At 31.5% G+C, this 15,139-nt stretch overlaps 1 protein-coding gene across 4 annotated transcripts in view; it reads right to left on the bottom strand.

The window, feature by feature from the left end:
- LOC129753982 (uncharacterized) overlaps nucleotides 1-15,139 on the bottom strand; it is a 326,624-nt gene that overhangs the window by 309,743 nt on the left and 1,742 nt on the right. The window lies entirely within an intron of this gene.

The raw sequence follows: 15,139 nt of genomic DNA, 5'->3' as shown, positions 1-15,139 counted from the left end.
TCAAATCAGATCAGAAGATTTGCAATATGTGTTGAGACGGCTGAGATATAAACGATCAAAATTTGCATGTTTTTTAGTGGGTGATCTTTTTGGACATTTCAGTGATCTATCCTTAGTTTTTCGCTTATTCAAAATTAAAAATGCTGGAGACTTGACTTCCCTAATGAGCCTTAACCGTAGTTGCCGATCATGTGCTTCACTCCATCCAACGCTTGATTTAAACTTTGTGGACATTTTTGACAGTGTTTGCATTTTTTTCCAAAACTCACACACAAAAATTCTCTGAATATTCAACGGTTTTATCAGCTCTCAATCTAAAGGGTGATACGGTCAAAATTTGGTCAAGGGAAAACGCGGAAATCGGTGAAACTACCGGCAACTCTCTTTGTCGTCTCAGCGGCTTCCGGTTTTTGATTTCCCCCCGATCCAGACGTCCTGGCTGTCGACAAACGTTCCCAGAACACTTTAATTACATTTGTAACGGTTGATTTGGCAACTTTTAGCGATTTTGTCAGCTTTGCGTGCGAGTAGCTCGGATTGTCGCGATGCGCGAGCGAAATTTTGATACGCTGCTCTTCTTCCTTGGACGGCATTTTGACAACTGAAGAGTGAATTCCAAAATCAAAGGGAGCAACATTCTAAACACATACACACCTTCAAAATGAGGGGTATTCAGGTTTTTTAAATGCAAAAATGAAAGGAATACGTCAAGTTGATAATGACCAAATTTTGACCGTATCACCCTTTAATAATGATGGATATTGACGGAAACTGTACAAAATTATTTTTTCTTTTTCTCTTGCATCGTAAATATCTCCAAAACTTATATTCTTAATTTTGAAAAAAAAAATAGATCGGTTAGTACTTTTCACAGGCAACAAAATGCTGTCGAAATATTGAATGTCCGATTACTATTGAACAAGCGATTAGCAAAAGAAAGTGTCCCATTTCTAAAAGAACTAAGCTTTATATGAAATGCACATTCATCTCCAACAATTAACGCATTTAAAATAATATAAGGTTATACTTGCCTCACATTGAAAACCAACATCTCAAAATGACGTAAACAGCTCCTTTGAACAAAGTTAAAACATTTGATAATATCCTTCTTAAATTTTATAGTCTTAACTGGAGCATAATTTATTTGGTTCATTTGGCACCTATTTGTAAAATACTAGTATAAGATTGTAGTAACATACAGATATGTATGAAGAATCAAGTCACTCTCTCCTACGAATGAGTTTTAAAAAGTATTTTCCCATAAAACTAGACCTCTTGTTTTCTGAGTGATATTTATATGATTTAAATTTCTCTGGTAAAAACTACATAAATTAATCCCCAATAATAACAGTTCATATTATTGATAACCCGCAGGTTTCCCACACAACAAGCAAATTGAGGTACACAGCAGTTTTCTTCGTTCGACTGTAGGTAATTACAACAAAATTAACACACCGCGCCGTCAATTAACATCAACAGGAACAAAAAACCGTTCCAAATTGATGTTCGAGCGTGCTCACATACATCAATTTCCTTCCTTGATGGAGTAGAGATGCAGAAAAAAATCGAAACCGGTGGTAAATCTCACTTTTCACCTATCTTCGGAAGATATTTACCTTCCTACCCTGACTGTCTGGCTGGCTGGTCTCTAGCGCTCCATTTCGTTTGTTGTGGCTCTGGTAGATTACTTTTGATAGAGTACAGAATTAAATACATACATATGTACAACATTGGATTTTTTTTCCTCTTCGAGAAATAAGTATCTGCTCAATGAAAAAAAGTTCGCTTACAATTGATCGTACCAGATTGTTTCACGTGTGTACGTACCAGGTGTTTAGGTTCAACGGAAGCTGAGCTATTCTCGATTATTAATTGGGAAAATGGATAAGATTGATTTCCGAAAAAAAAATTACGTTACATAATTTAAGAGAATAGCTGATCTGTCAAACAAAATCAAACTCTTTAAAAAGGATTGAGGCTGATGTTAAGTCGACATCTTTTAGAACGCGATTTGGAATCCAGAAAATGAAATTTTGAATTTCAATGCTAGACAACCCAACAAAATGATTAGTTTGGGCTTGAGTACTTAAAGCTTAGTTCTTTTAGAAATGGGACACTTTCTTTTGCTAATAACTTTTTTACTAGTGATCGGACATTCAAAATTTTGACAGCATTTTGCTGCCTGTGAAAAGTACTTCCAGACCTATTTTTGTCAAAATTTCAAATTTACGCGTTTTTTAGATATTCACGATGCAAGAGATAAAGAAAAAAAATATTTTGCACAGTTTTCTTCAAAATCCGTCATTATTAAATTCAAACCTAACAAAACCGTTGATTATTTAAAGAATTACTGTGTGTGTGAGTTGTGGAAAAGTATGCAAACATTGTCAAAAATGTCCACAAAGCTCAAATCAAGCATTGGAGTGAAGCACCTGATCGGCAACTACGGTTGAGGGTCATCAGGAAAGTCAAGTCTCATACTAGAATTTTTGATATTGAATAAGCGAAAAACTAAGTGTAGATCGCTGAAATGTCCAAATTTTTTTCTCTAATAAGCTAAAATTGTTGTCTACATATGAGTTATTCAAATCTAACCTCAAACAATAATTTTATGATAGTTTCAGAAGCTTTGTAAGCTGTATAGCCGGTACCGAGGCTTGCGACAGATGATTTCTGATGGATGACAAAACTTATGAAAAACCCTATTTCAAACCAATTCCAGCGTTGGAATCCTTTACCATGTCTACTCGTGTTAAGGTTCCTAGCATATTAAAGTATGTATTTGCTGGTTGTTTTGTATAAAATTTAATGATTAGCTAAAATTCTGCTGCTGTGGAAAAAAACAACCATTTTCAAACCGAAAACTTTGGTTTTAACTGTTTTTAAAAGCCTTAAAAGCGTAATCTTGTATGTACCTTTCCCAACCTACGATCTATACTACCCGATTATACTTTTAGTTCAATCTCATGGTGGTTTTACTTCGTTATTGTCAGATTTTGCCAGTAGAAAATCCACTAAAAACGCTTTCAAGTGGCTCAAAAATAATTAAGTTTTATTAATTTCCATTCTGCTGTATCTACTAAACTGCCCTCAGTTTCTTCTAAAAGAGAAATATTGAACCGAAAAGTAGCAGAAATTGAAGAAAAAGGATATAGCCACCTAAAATACAGAATAGACGAAGTATAATTTTGAAAAACTGATCAATATCATGACTGAAAAAAGTGTGCGCCGGTCGATGGGATGTATCAAGAATAAAGTCGAATTTTTTCTTACAAAAAACGAAAAAAAAATTTTTTCAATTTTTTTCATGAATTATCATAAGATTACCATAATTTCTTTCATAGAAAGTATTAAGATCAAACGAACGGTTTTTGAGATTCACGCATTCGTAACTGTCCCATTTCTAAAAGAACTAAGCTTTACTTCGAACTTAAAATGTCAAGATGTGTTTGTTTACTTATATCATAGTTTTATTGAGAATTTGGAACGCAGATTCCGATGGCATAATTGATTGAATTTAGTTTTTTTTTCTTAATTGATTCCTTTAAAAACAATTTTCATTTTTTTTTATTCAGTATGTATTATCCATTTCTATTTTTTCTAGATTGTGAGTCCTAAACTGTGATAAGCAATTTCTGTTACTTGAATTCTAAAAACTACTTCTAAAATAAAACTGGATTCAGAATTAAGTTCTGCTGGATACTAAGTCTTGATTAATCAGTTTTTTCTTTCCCATATTTTGAACTGAAATTTTTAGCATAAATATTCAATTCTTTTATTTTGATTGATAGCATTGAAACTTCTCACAATACTATTGATTGAAAATTTTCAGGTCCTAATTCAAGATTGAATAGCAGATTTCGAGTGCTAATTCAGAATCTTGAATTCAACATTTGAATTGAAAGAAACTTCAGATCGATTTGAAAATTCCTATTTCAGAACCTTAAATCAAGAAATCTGTTATTCGGTCAAATTGGAGCATTCAAACTTATTTCATATTTGTATCAAACTGCAAAAATTCCCCGTTTTCATTAAATATATTTTTCAAACATCAATTGTGATTTGGGTCCTGTAACTTTTGTTATTAAATTTAAATTTTCAATTGATCGGAATTCGCTATAACTCGCTATAACTAAATTTCTTTTAAATCTGTTTTTATTACCATTAAGTACATGGATTCTCTTCAGGATTGTCAACACTTCTGACATGATTTAATCAATTCAATTTTCATGCGATGGCAAGTATCGAGTCAAGAAAATATAAAATCCATATTAAGCTTAAATGAATACTTTGCATGATGTTAAAATGAGAAATTTGAACATATAAACACAAGTATACCTAATATTAATAATTTCTTCGGCGAAGAAGAGCTTATAACATAACAGGGTAAAAAGAAATAAATTGTCTTAAAACTTTCAATCTATTTAGCTAAACCTTTCCAAAATCCAGAAGTATATGGTTGAATTCAACGAATATGTATGTATGTAGCCGAAAATTTGAATTTTCAAAATATATTCTCTTGAAAACTAGTATAATTTTATGAAATTTATGATATCAAGCGAGGCGAATTTTATGCCTCTGGAAAATTCAAAAATTTCATTGTATGTCGTATGTGATTCTTCAGTATTGTGCGTCCAATTGAATGAAGAATGAAATTCTATACATCAGTGCTCGCTTAATCTTAAATTACAGGAAAAAATCTGTGGTTTGATCAATATAAATCTGTAATAATGTGATTTTGTAGCCTTCATTAAAAATTCGTGACAAATAATTACGAAACAATACATTTTATCTGGCAAAATCAGTTCAAAGATACTTTTAAAGTTCCGAAACAATAATTTACAAAAAAAATCATCGATGATTTACTATAAATCAAAAAATGAAAAAAAAACATGTTCGTTACTAAAATTCGTTCAAAATTTCTGTCGTTTTGATAAACGTTGGTTGCAGGCTTCACGCTTGATATTATAATTATAAGTGTGTTCAAAGACTCAAAGGTTTACTTTTTTTAAATACATACAATTAAGTAAAAAAACTGATTCGGAATGTAAAGGTCAATTTTGTTATTGGTTACAAATATTAAGCCTTTGATTAAGTTTTCAAATAGATTTTCAAGATTGAATTCTTCATTCATTCGCAATGCTGATTCGAGTTTGAAAAGCTGTCAAACTTTGATTTGTAATTCTCAATTGTTAGTTTTGGAATTTTGTATTTAAAATTCACTTTTCAACCCGATATTTATTGAGTAAGCTTTCCACATTTTTTCTGTACGTATCCAGGCCGGGAAACTCTGGTTAGTGAATTTATGTATGTAACTTTCAATGCCTTCATTCAAGTAAATAAGGCTATGATCATTTAGTATCCGGGCAGTTACAAACGCTTGTATTTTAAAAACTATTCATTTGATCGAAAAACTTTCTATGGAGGAAATGAAGATGTTAATATGGCATTTAATATAAAAATATAAAAAAAAATTATTTATCAATGATTTCAAGAAATAATCTTACTTTTTCATAAAATCTCATTTTTATCTTTGCACACTTGTGTCAGTCATGTATTGATCTATTATTTTTACCACAGAAGTAAAAACTTTGCAAAATCATGATATTTTACACAAACTCACCTGGAAAAAGCAATTGGAATCTGGTTGGAACCTTCTCGTGAAATTTGATCTCTTAAATCCGGTTTTAACATAAATTTCTTTGTCCATCAGGACACATCTGTCGCATTGCTTAAAAACCGGTTGCACATATTGAAATCTAAGGAACTGTTCACTATTAGTTATTTACTTGGTGTCTACTAGCCAGACAACACTTTTTGACTGACGGAAATAGATTAATTGCATTATTTAATGGGTCTGCATTCAGTTATCCCCAATAACCATAGACTTTTTACCATATTTAAGATCAAAGGTTCCATTCCGATGCTTGATTTTAACTTCATATGGATTCTAGAGTGGCTCCTTATACTTCTTAACCATTCGGCCCAAAAAAAAAAAAATAAGAAAAGAATCAACAGTTTATGAGTTTTCAAGTCGACAATGAAGAATTTTCGAGGCGCAAAATGCGCAAAAGGCGCAAATTTGTGCAAAATTATTTTTACCATGTCTTTTTGCATCGTAAATATCCCAAACACACATTAACGTCAAAATCTGCCAAAAATAAGAAAGATTTTGGTTGCTTGGGTAGTCCGGTAAATGGATTTCCGGTAAACAGTATACAACCGCCAAAATTGTATGGTTTTATGGAACGACGCACACAGGCGTAAATGCACCTAATAAGCGATCAAAATTATTTGCGGACAAACGGTAAACGATAGTCATTTGATGTCTTCGCAATATTTTTATATTTTTTGATGATTTATCAAATTCTTGAAAGAAAAAGGTGATTTTTCCACCTGGAAGCGAATTAAAAAAAATATTTCTTGAAATATTTAGTTTAGAGACTTGATGTCTTCACAAAGGTTGTAGATCTTATTATTTTAAGCAATTTTGTTGAAGACATCATAAAGATCGCATGTAAATCATAAAAGTTACGAGCATTTTAAAAATAACGAGAATTTTAACAAGTAATTTTGAGTTTTTATTTAATATCTGTTTTAGTGTACGATTTACAAACTTGGTATATTTGAGAAAGTTGTTCAAATTGTTAAAACACACTATTTTGTAGATTTTAAATACATATTTCAAATAAGAAAAGAATATACTACAAAATGTCCAAAATAATGCCTTTTTTCAGTAAGTTATAACCTTAAGAGTTCGGACGAGTTCGTATAATTTTTTGAGTGGATTTTTTTGGTCAAGTTATTGGCTTTCCATTGATATATAAATTAGTTTATTGAATAGATTTGAAGATTTAGTTTTGAATAGATTTTTTACAAACAAGCAATCAAAAATTAGCTTTTTCCTTTAAAAACAGGAAATATTGAGGGTTTTTTTCTTCGAGTTTTAAGTGTTTCTAAAGGAAAACGCGCATTCTTGATTGCTAGTTTGCAGAAAATCTATTCAAAACTAATGTTTAATTTATAAATTAATGGAAAGCCAATAACTTGACCAACAAAATCCACTCAAAAAATTGTACGAACTCGTCCGAACTCTTAAAGTTATAACTTACTGAAAAAAGGCATAATTTTGGATATTTTGCAGTATATCTCCTTTCTTAGTTGAAATATGTATTTGTAATGTTGTACAAAATTGTGTGTTTTAACAATTTGAACAACTTTCTCAAATATACCAAGTTTGTAAATCGTACACTAAAAAAGATATCAAATAAAAACTCAAAATTACTTGTTAAAATTCTCGTTATTTTTAAAATCCTCGTAACTTTTTTGAATTTCATGAAATGTTTATAATGTCTTCAACAAAGTTGCTTAAAATAATAAGATCTACAACTTTTGTGAAGACATCAAGTCTCTAAACTAATTATTTCAAGAAATAATTATTTTATCTCCCTTCCAGGTTTCCACCTCACTTTTTTCTTTCAAGAATTAGATAAATCATCAAAAAATATAAAAATGTTGCGAAGACATAAAATGACTATCGTTTACCGTTTGTCCGCAAATAATTTTGATCGCTTATTAGGTGCATTTACCCCTGTGTTCGACGTTGCCTTATAATAAAATTTAATAATAATTAATAATTTAGACAAACAAATGGTGATGAAATACAACATGACTTGAAATGGTGAAAAAAATACTAAAAATTACGATAATGATGATAAAAACAGTTTTTTGTAGTAATAAGTAAAAAAAATAGATAAGAAAAACCCGTTTGATTTTGGCACCACAAAATGATCGCGCGTGTTGCCAAAATCGAACCGGGTCTGTACTTTCTTTAATCTTCAATTTATATTTTCTTATCAGATCTCTGATTATTGAATTCCTAAAGCTTTAAATACTGATATATAAATTTTACTTATAAATACAGGTTCTAAACCAGTGGTTTTCAAAGTGGTCCCTACAGCCCCATTTGGGGGCTTTGAGAGTTTCTAGGGGGGGCGGTGAGCTCAACTTTTAAATTTGGGGGGCGTTGGAAGGGCTCAGGGGGGGCGATGAGTTCATTTTTAAATTCACATTCTTACACATAACGGAACAAGCTAGAATTGAAATAACAACGAGTACGTTCAACTATCAGCAATTAAACGATTTTGAAGAACTCTGAAAACCCTATTTTAACCAGGTTAGGGGCAATATCTGTAAACTTACAGAGATGTGGAGGAAGTCTCTGTAACTCACAATCACGGACAGATTTTTTTTGTGAAAAATTTCTGTATATTGATCAGGTTTTGTAAGATTATTTTAAGTTTTTTAGTACAACCGTACAGTACAACAAAAATTTAGGATAGCAATGCCTAAAAATATTTAAAATGTATTGTCTTTAATAATTGACAAAAAAAATCTTCCGAATAAAAGCTGTGTTAAAAGGCGTCACTGATTTGATAAAAGTTTTTTGTAATGATAAAGAAGATTGCTAACAAGAAGAAGTAACTTTTTTTTATAGTTCTGATTTTTGGTTTTTAATTCAATCGATAATATAATGAAATTCGGCAAACTTTCATGATTAAATCAAAAGTTATTCCATTTTCACTAAATTGTCGGAATTAAGTTGTTGGAACCTATGTATACCCGTGAAAGAAACAGTATTCAAGTTAGGTCTACAATTGTCATAAATAAAAGTTTCAAATTTATTATGTACAAAAAAAATACTATGTTTTTTTTCAATTTAATTAGTAAAGAATTTTTATTACACCCCATTCACCGAATTCACGGCATTTTACACAACTGTATATAAAATTCTGAATCTGATTTCTAAACTACAAATTTTTGGAGAGTTTTTCTAATTTTTTTTTTGCAATTTTTTCATTACTTGAGTATTTTGAATTTAAATTGAAACATAAAATTTTGATCCGACATTGTGAATTCTTATTTCTAAATTATGAATTCAAAACGCTTAACCTCGAATGCAGAGTTTTTAACACTTAATTCCATTTCTGTCTTTTTTTTTTAATCTTCTTTTTTTATTCTGTACTTTGCATTCTATATTCATTTTTTTACATATACCTACTTCACAAATTTGAATAACAAGTACAAGTTTTAAATTGAGAATACCTACAGACCTATGAATTTTGTATCCCTTATTCTTGTTTGTAACTAAGAATTCCGATTTAAGTTATTTTATTTAAGAGTCCGTTCACTAATTACGTAAGCACGATTTTGGAAATTTTCAACCCTCCCTCCCCCCCTGGTAAGACAAAGTAAGATTTTTCCAAAACCCCCCTCCCCCCCTAGTAAGATCTTACGTTTTTTATACTTTGAGAAATCAGCACGTTTTTTTTAAATTACTTAAGTATATTAAAAATGTTACATACATGCTTCAAGGCAAAGCACTTTTTGAGTAAAATTGAAAACCTGTATTTGAAAACAACAGATGAAATGTCATAAATGATTAAAGAAAACATTATTCAAGATGTACCATGTTGGGGGTAGCAATTATTTTCAATAAATTTTCACAATCGAATAAACCATATAAAATCTAAATTCCGATATAAAGAAAAGGAGATCAGGTTTGCACAAGGTACCATAAAAAATTGTTATGTTTTTAACCTGAAAATACTACTACTAGAATTGAGGCAAAAATGTTAGAAATTCATTATTTAATGCGCCTTATATTGAATTTTGAAGATCTTTTCTGGATGAAGTCATTTTCGAAATATGATGAATTCAAATCGTAGTGTCACAATTCGCTATTTTCCTTTTTTTATAAATTTCTCAATTAAAAAATTGTATGATGGAAAGCGAAAAGTGACGATTTTTTTAATAATGTGATTAAGTGTTCTTGATAGCATGTTGGTTTGAATTGGTTCTCTATAAATTTTATAGAACCTGCAATTTCTTTATTAATTCAAGAAATTAAAAGATAAATAACATAAAATCAAAATTAACCAACAAATAGGTAGTGAGTAAAAAACCTGAGTAATATGGTTTCGTATGGCTGTGGCTGTAATGAATTTTTAATGTAACATTTCTTACGTAAGATTTTGGGAAACCCCCCCTACCCCCCTAGTAAGAGATCGTAAGCAAATGTGAATTGTAATTTGTAATTGTGTAATTTTTTATTGCTGAAAATTTTAACTCCTGGCCTCTTGGCAAGTATCTCATTTTTAAGTAAATATTGGGGCTTATTCTGCGACGCGAGTGACGTGACTCACGGAATTTCATATCGTTTTGCTGGCTTACATAGCCTCTCTAGTCTCGAAATTTTCGTTCGAATGAGCTAATATTGGTCTTCAGAACTCACCGATACATAAATTTCTTGGCTGAAGCATTTTCTGGAGTCAGGACGAAGAAGTGAAATTTCGTGAGTCACGTCACTCGCGTCGCAGAATAAGCCCCATTAATTGTGATTTAGTTTGTGCGAAAAATTTGTTCACAACTTGGATGGTTTGAGTTTGCGTAATATTCATTCTTGTTTACTAGTTGATGTTATGGGGTCTACAAGCCTAATTTATTGTCAAAATGTGTGGATGATATAGTGGCCGCTGCAGCAACTGAAGCCGGTTTGAGAAAGTGTACCTACTTCAACATAAGATACTTTCTGCGAATCATTGTTCAGAGTTCAGATCAATGTTAAGTATCTCCTATTGATAATCAAATAACAATTTCTTGTTAATTACATACACTCAAAGGTGTTGTTTTGAAGTGCTGATCTGTTTTTTAAGTATACTATAGTCTGCATTTCAGAATTATTTTCGTACGAAGAAAGTTGTGAAGAAAGATGGCTTGATTTTTTTTTGTCAAAGCACACCATCAGTGTTCAACCCATGCATGTTTTAGACACCCAAAAAAAATGATGAAATAAACTTTTAAAAAAATTGACGAAAAAAAGTTAAACTGGATTTAGATTTTTTTTTAAGTTCTCCAAATTATGTGAATAAATCCAGATAGTTTTCTACAATATTCGATCCGGGCATCCGGGCCGGGCCAGACTTGTCTCGAAATTTCATTGAAAAAATCGATAAATCTGGAATGCTTACTATAGAAGTTTCCACGAAACAAAACTAGGATTTGAAAAAAAGTTTCCGATGATATTATCCAGCATTTTAGGGGTCGTTTATTTATTCATAAATCACGAAACACCATGTAATGAGGGCAACAGGCGTCTGCACATAACGACCGATGAATGTGAAATCAATAAACTGATGGAAGAGATCACCGCCAACTGCAACGTTGATAAAGTCGCGAATGCCCTAAAGATGGTATTATGTGTATAGCACCAAACCGAATAGCGACAGTTTTACTAGCGACACTTTTTACTAGCGAGATTTCTGTCACTCGAAGGTTTGTTATCCTTTTATCAGTCCAGTAGGCGGTTTTCATGTAGTGCATAAACTTTGTTTTTGTTATTTACTGTTGATTTTCCTTAGGCCAACAATCGCATACTCCAAGTCTCCTTGGAAACTCACTATACGTCGTTATGATTTTCAACGTCGCGACGTATGCGCCGTGTCGCTAGTAGGCGAAGCTGCTATGATTATTAGCGCTCATATTTTGGTTTATATCTGCATGTATAATAAATAAAACGACTATAATCGAAACAAAAAAAAATGGAAGAGATCACCGTTCCAGGTCTGTTTGAATAAGCGTCAAACTTAGGAAGTTTCGGGTGAGATCCAACTTTTTTTTGTTTATTTTTCTGATTTAAACTATACGTATTAATCATTGCCCTTTGCCCTTTATAACCTTACCCTACATAATAATAAGAAGCGTTTGGCAGAAAACTCCACGCTTCATCCTTCCCTTGTCCATACATCTTTCGCGTTTTCCTCACATGGTTGACCTGGCCGTAGTAGAATCTTGTTCTTTGTATCAGATACTTTTTTGAAGGGAAAAATAAGAAATTTTCCAGGATGCGTACAGGTTTAGGCCATGTTGGAGTGAGAAAAAGAAGAAGAATAAATGAATCCTGTTTTTTTTTCATTTCTTATTTATACATTCTTTATTCTGAACATCCAAACTTTAATTCCGCTTTTTGGAATCTGCATTTTGAGCTTGAGTTCGAATTCTGGCATTTAAATTGAGTGTTCTTTGTTTTCTAATTGGCATTTCAGTCTTTAGGAAGCAAATTACAGAATTTTACAATTTGCCCGACGTTTCGGCCTTTGATCTTGGCCTTTTTCAAGGGATAACTAAAGTATTTTATTTTGGATAATTTCTGTTTTACAATTTTTACAAATATTTTTCTTGTGTTGTACTTACTTTGCATTATAATGTATTTTTTCCTGAGTGTATACTGTGTGAAGAGAATTTCTGTCAGATTCTAACCTGTTATGATGATAGTTCCATGTTGTATTTTTCTGTTGGGTGATAAATTTTTGGGTAGTTTTTCTATTTCAATGAATTTCCACAATCGTAGAGATCGTAATTAAATAAAAACTGTTGAGTTTATGTGGACACATTTCTCGTAGATTACTTGTAAGAATAATGTGGATTTGTTTATATTAGATGTTGGAAGAAGGCCAAGATCAAAGACCGAAACGTCGGCCAAATTGTAAAATTCTGTAATTTGCTTCCTAAAGACTGAAATGCCAATTAGAAAACAAAAAACGAAACAATATAAGTCGTTAATAATTACCAAAAAAATGAGTGTTCTACGTTCAGAATTTGAATATAGTGTTCAACATTCAGCTACCAAAACGATTTTAAAGGCCCCTTGGTTAGCATAAAATCAATTACCCAAACCTTCAACAAAATACAATACTGGATCTATTATAAATGTAGTTGGAAACTATCTAACTCTAACAATTATTACTTTCAAAAATTCATAAAAAGAATAAATTTCGAGTCTTACGAAATTTAAAAAAATATAGGGTAACGGACCTATTTTATACCGCTTTGGGAAGTGGCTATGCTATTTTTTTAAATAAAAAAGTACATGTTACAATTCTTGACTGCTTTATCCGTTCATTACGAAGATCAAGGCTTTTTCTATCGAAAGATATCGTCGTTTGATGCAATGTGACAAGATTTAAGCCTAAAAACTCGTTTCTTTGATCATCACTCTGGTCGGTGTTTTGGACCACCAGGTTTCTATTTTGAACCACCATCTGGACCTATTTTGGACCATCCTTAATCTGAATCAGTTTTTTATTCTTATTTTTTCTATACGACAGCGATTGATGCGCAAAAATAACAATAATTCAGTTAATCTTTCCCTTTCATATTCTTGTAGTGAAGTTTTGTTTGTTGACGTTAATTCATTCCTGAACTTACTTTCTTAAATTTTTCTCCAGCCTCTATTTAGGTACACTTGTTTGTTGAATAGTTCCTACTACAACCATCTGTTTTTTTTTTCAACAACTTTTTATGCTTTTAAACAATAGTTTTCGATAAGAATACAGCAAAAACAGAAAAAAAAACTCCAGTTATATAGTGTGTTTCAAATGTATTGAAAATTCCGTCAGCACTCTGCAATGTCGACGAAATTTGTTCTGCAGTGTTTAATACTGAGAAGTTGACTTATCTTTAGGGTCAATTTTTAGAACGCAAATCTCCTTCAGGCGGTCCATTGATAAGTCTGACATCATCAACTCCGCAAGATCAATTGATGCATTTTGACTTCTAAAACCTCAGTGGATTTAGTTTGGCTTCAGTTCTGTAGAATACATAGATTACAAAAATATACGAGAATTATGCGATCTTTTCAACCATCTAAAAGCCAGATTGTTTTTCGCGTTAAAATTCACAAAAAATCAGTTTTGAAACAACTTTTGTTCTCCGAAAAAAAAGATAAGGTTGGAGTAAGTTCTTCAACACTTTTTTTCAGAAATTGCATAATCTCAGGGGCTGAAAAACTAGATTTTTAATACTTTTTCGCTTGTAGTTTTTACACATTTCAACACTTTTTTCTAAGTTTTAAATCATATTAAGACTATTCCATAGCTCTGGTTGAGTATATTATTTGTTAAAATTGTTCTACTATGAACCGAGATATTTGAACTGTTATGTATATTAAAATCTGTTTCTTATTTGCGATTTGTTGTCGTTTTTTTCTCAACCCCTACTTTAGACGGGGTTTATATTTTGTCTCTTCTACCTAACCAAGTAGAAAAGCTGCATTACTGTAGGTTCACTATAATCACATTTTTTCCGAAAATCGACCCTGTATGGTTGAAACTTTTTGACCAATCTGTCAATAATTTTTCATGAAGCAAACAAAATAATGACTTAATAAAAAAAATTGTGCATTTTTTTAGGCTTCTTTAAGCTGTAGCTTTTGACAACTGCTTATCAAACAGTTGCCATTAATATAGATTTTAGGATTAACGTAGTTTGAAACATGTTTCACAAAAAGTAAGTTAAAACAATGATTGGCTAGGTTTTATGCCGATTGAAGTGAACCCCGTCTAAATGCGGGTTTGGGCTTCAGTGAGTTGATTAAATAAAATAATATCAAAATTTCAAATATTATGTATATCAAACGATTGAAATAGTGTGCATTATACTTTTCATATCGCCGTACAACGTTTTATTACGTTCATTAACATTTAACAGCAAGTTCAATACTCAGGTTATGTTAGCTGGTCCAAAATAAGTCCCTAAGGAATTAAGTAGGACCTATTTTCGACATGGGTCAAATTGCTATTAAAACAAGTTTTTTCGGTTCTTCGGGCTTGCAAACTAGTTTTCAATTGTTTTATCATAGCTGTGAACATGTTTGTAGATGTTAAATTCATCACAGATATGCAGAAATCCTCTTGAATATTGACTCCAATAATGACACATCCTCCTGAAATTGACTTGATTTGGCCCAACCGTTAAAATCAAAACTTTGTTTTCTATTTTCTATGCCTTATCGGCCTATTTAAATGGAATCTTAGATATGATTAGAACCATAAGAAGTAGCTTTAACTATATTTGATCAAAATATTCATGATTCAAATGATTTATGACAGCAAAATTGAGAAAAAGCTGCAAGGTGGTCCAAAATAGGTACCCGGTCCAAAATAAGTCCGTTACCCTATATTTCTAAAGGGGATTTCACCGTGAATTTGTTTTTGAAATTTCGAGCGGCTTTATCGGTGAGTTATAAATTTGACATGATAGACGGATAGACCATAGGATGAAAGTTACTAAGGTGTTAAAA

The sequence above is a fragment of the Uranotaenia lowii genome, chromosome 3 (genome assembly GCF_029784155.1).
Source record: "Uranotaenia lowii strain MFRU-FL chromosome 3, ASM2978415v1, whole genome shotgun sequence".
Lineage (NCBI taxonomy): Eukaryota > Metazoa > Arthropoda > Insecta > Diptera > Culicidae > Uranotaenia > Uranotaenia lowii.
The sequence above is the reverse complement of the archived record's forward strand: the minus strand, read 5'-3'. Positions and strand labels throughout refer to the sequence as shown.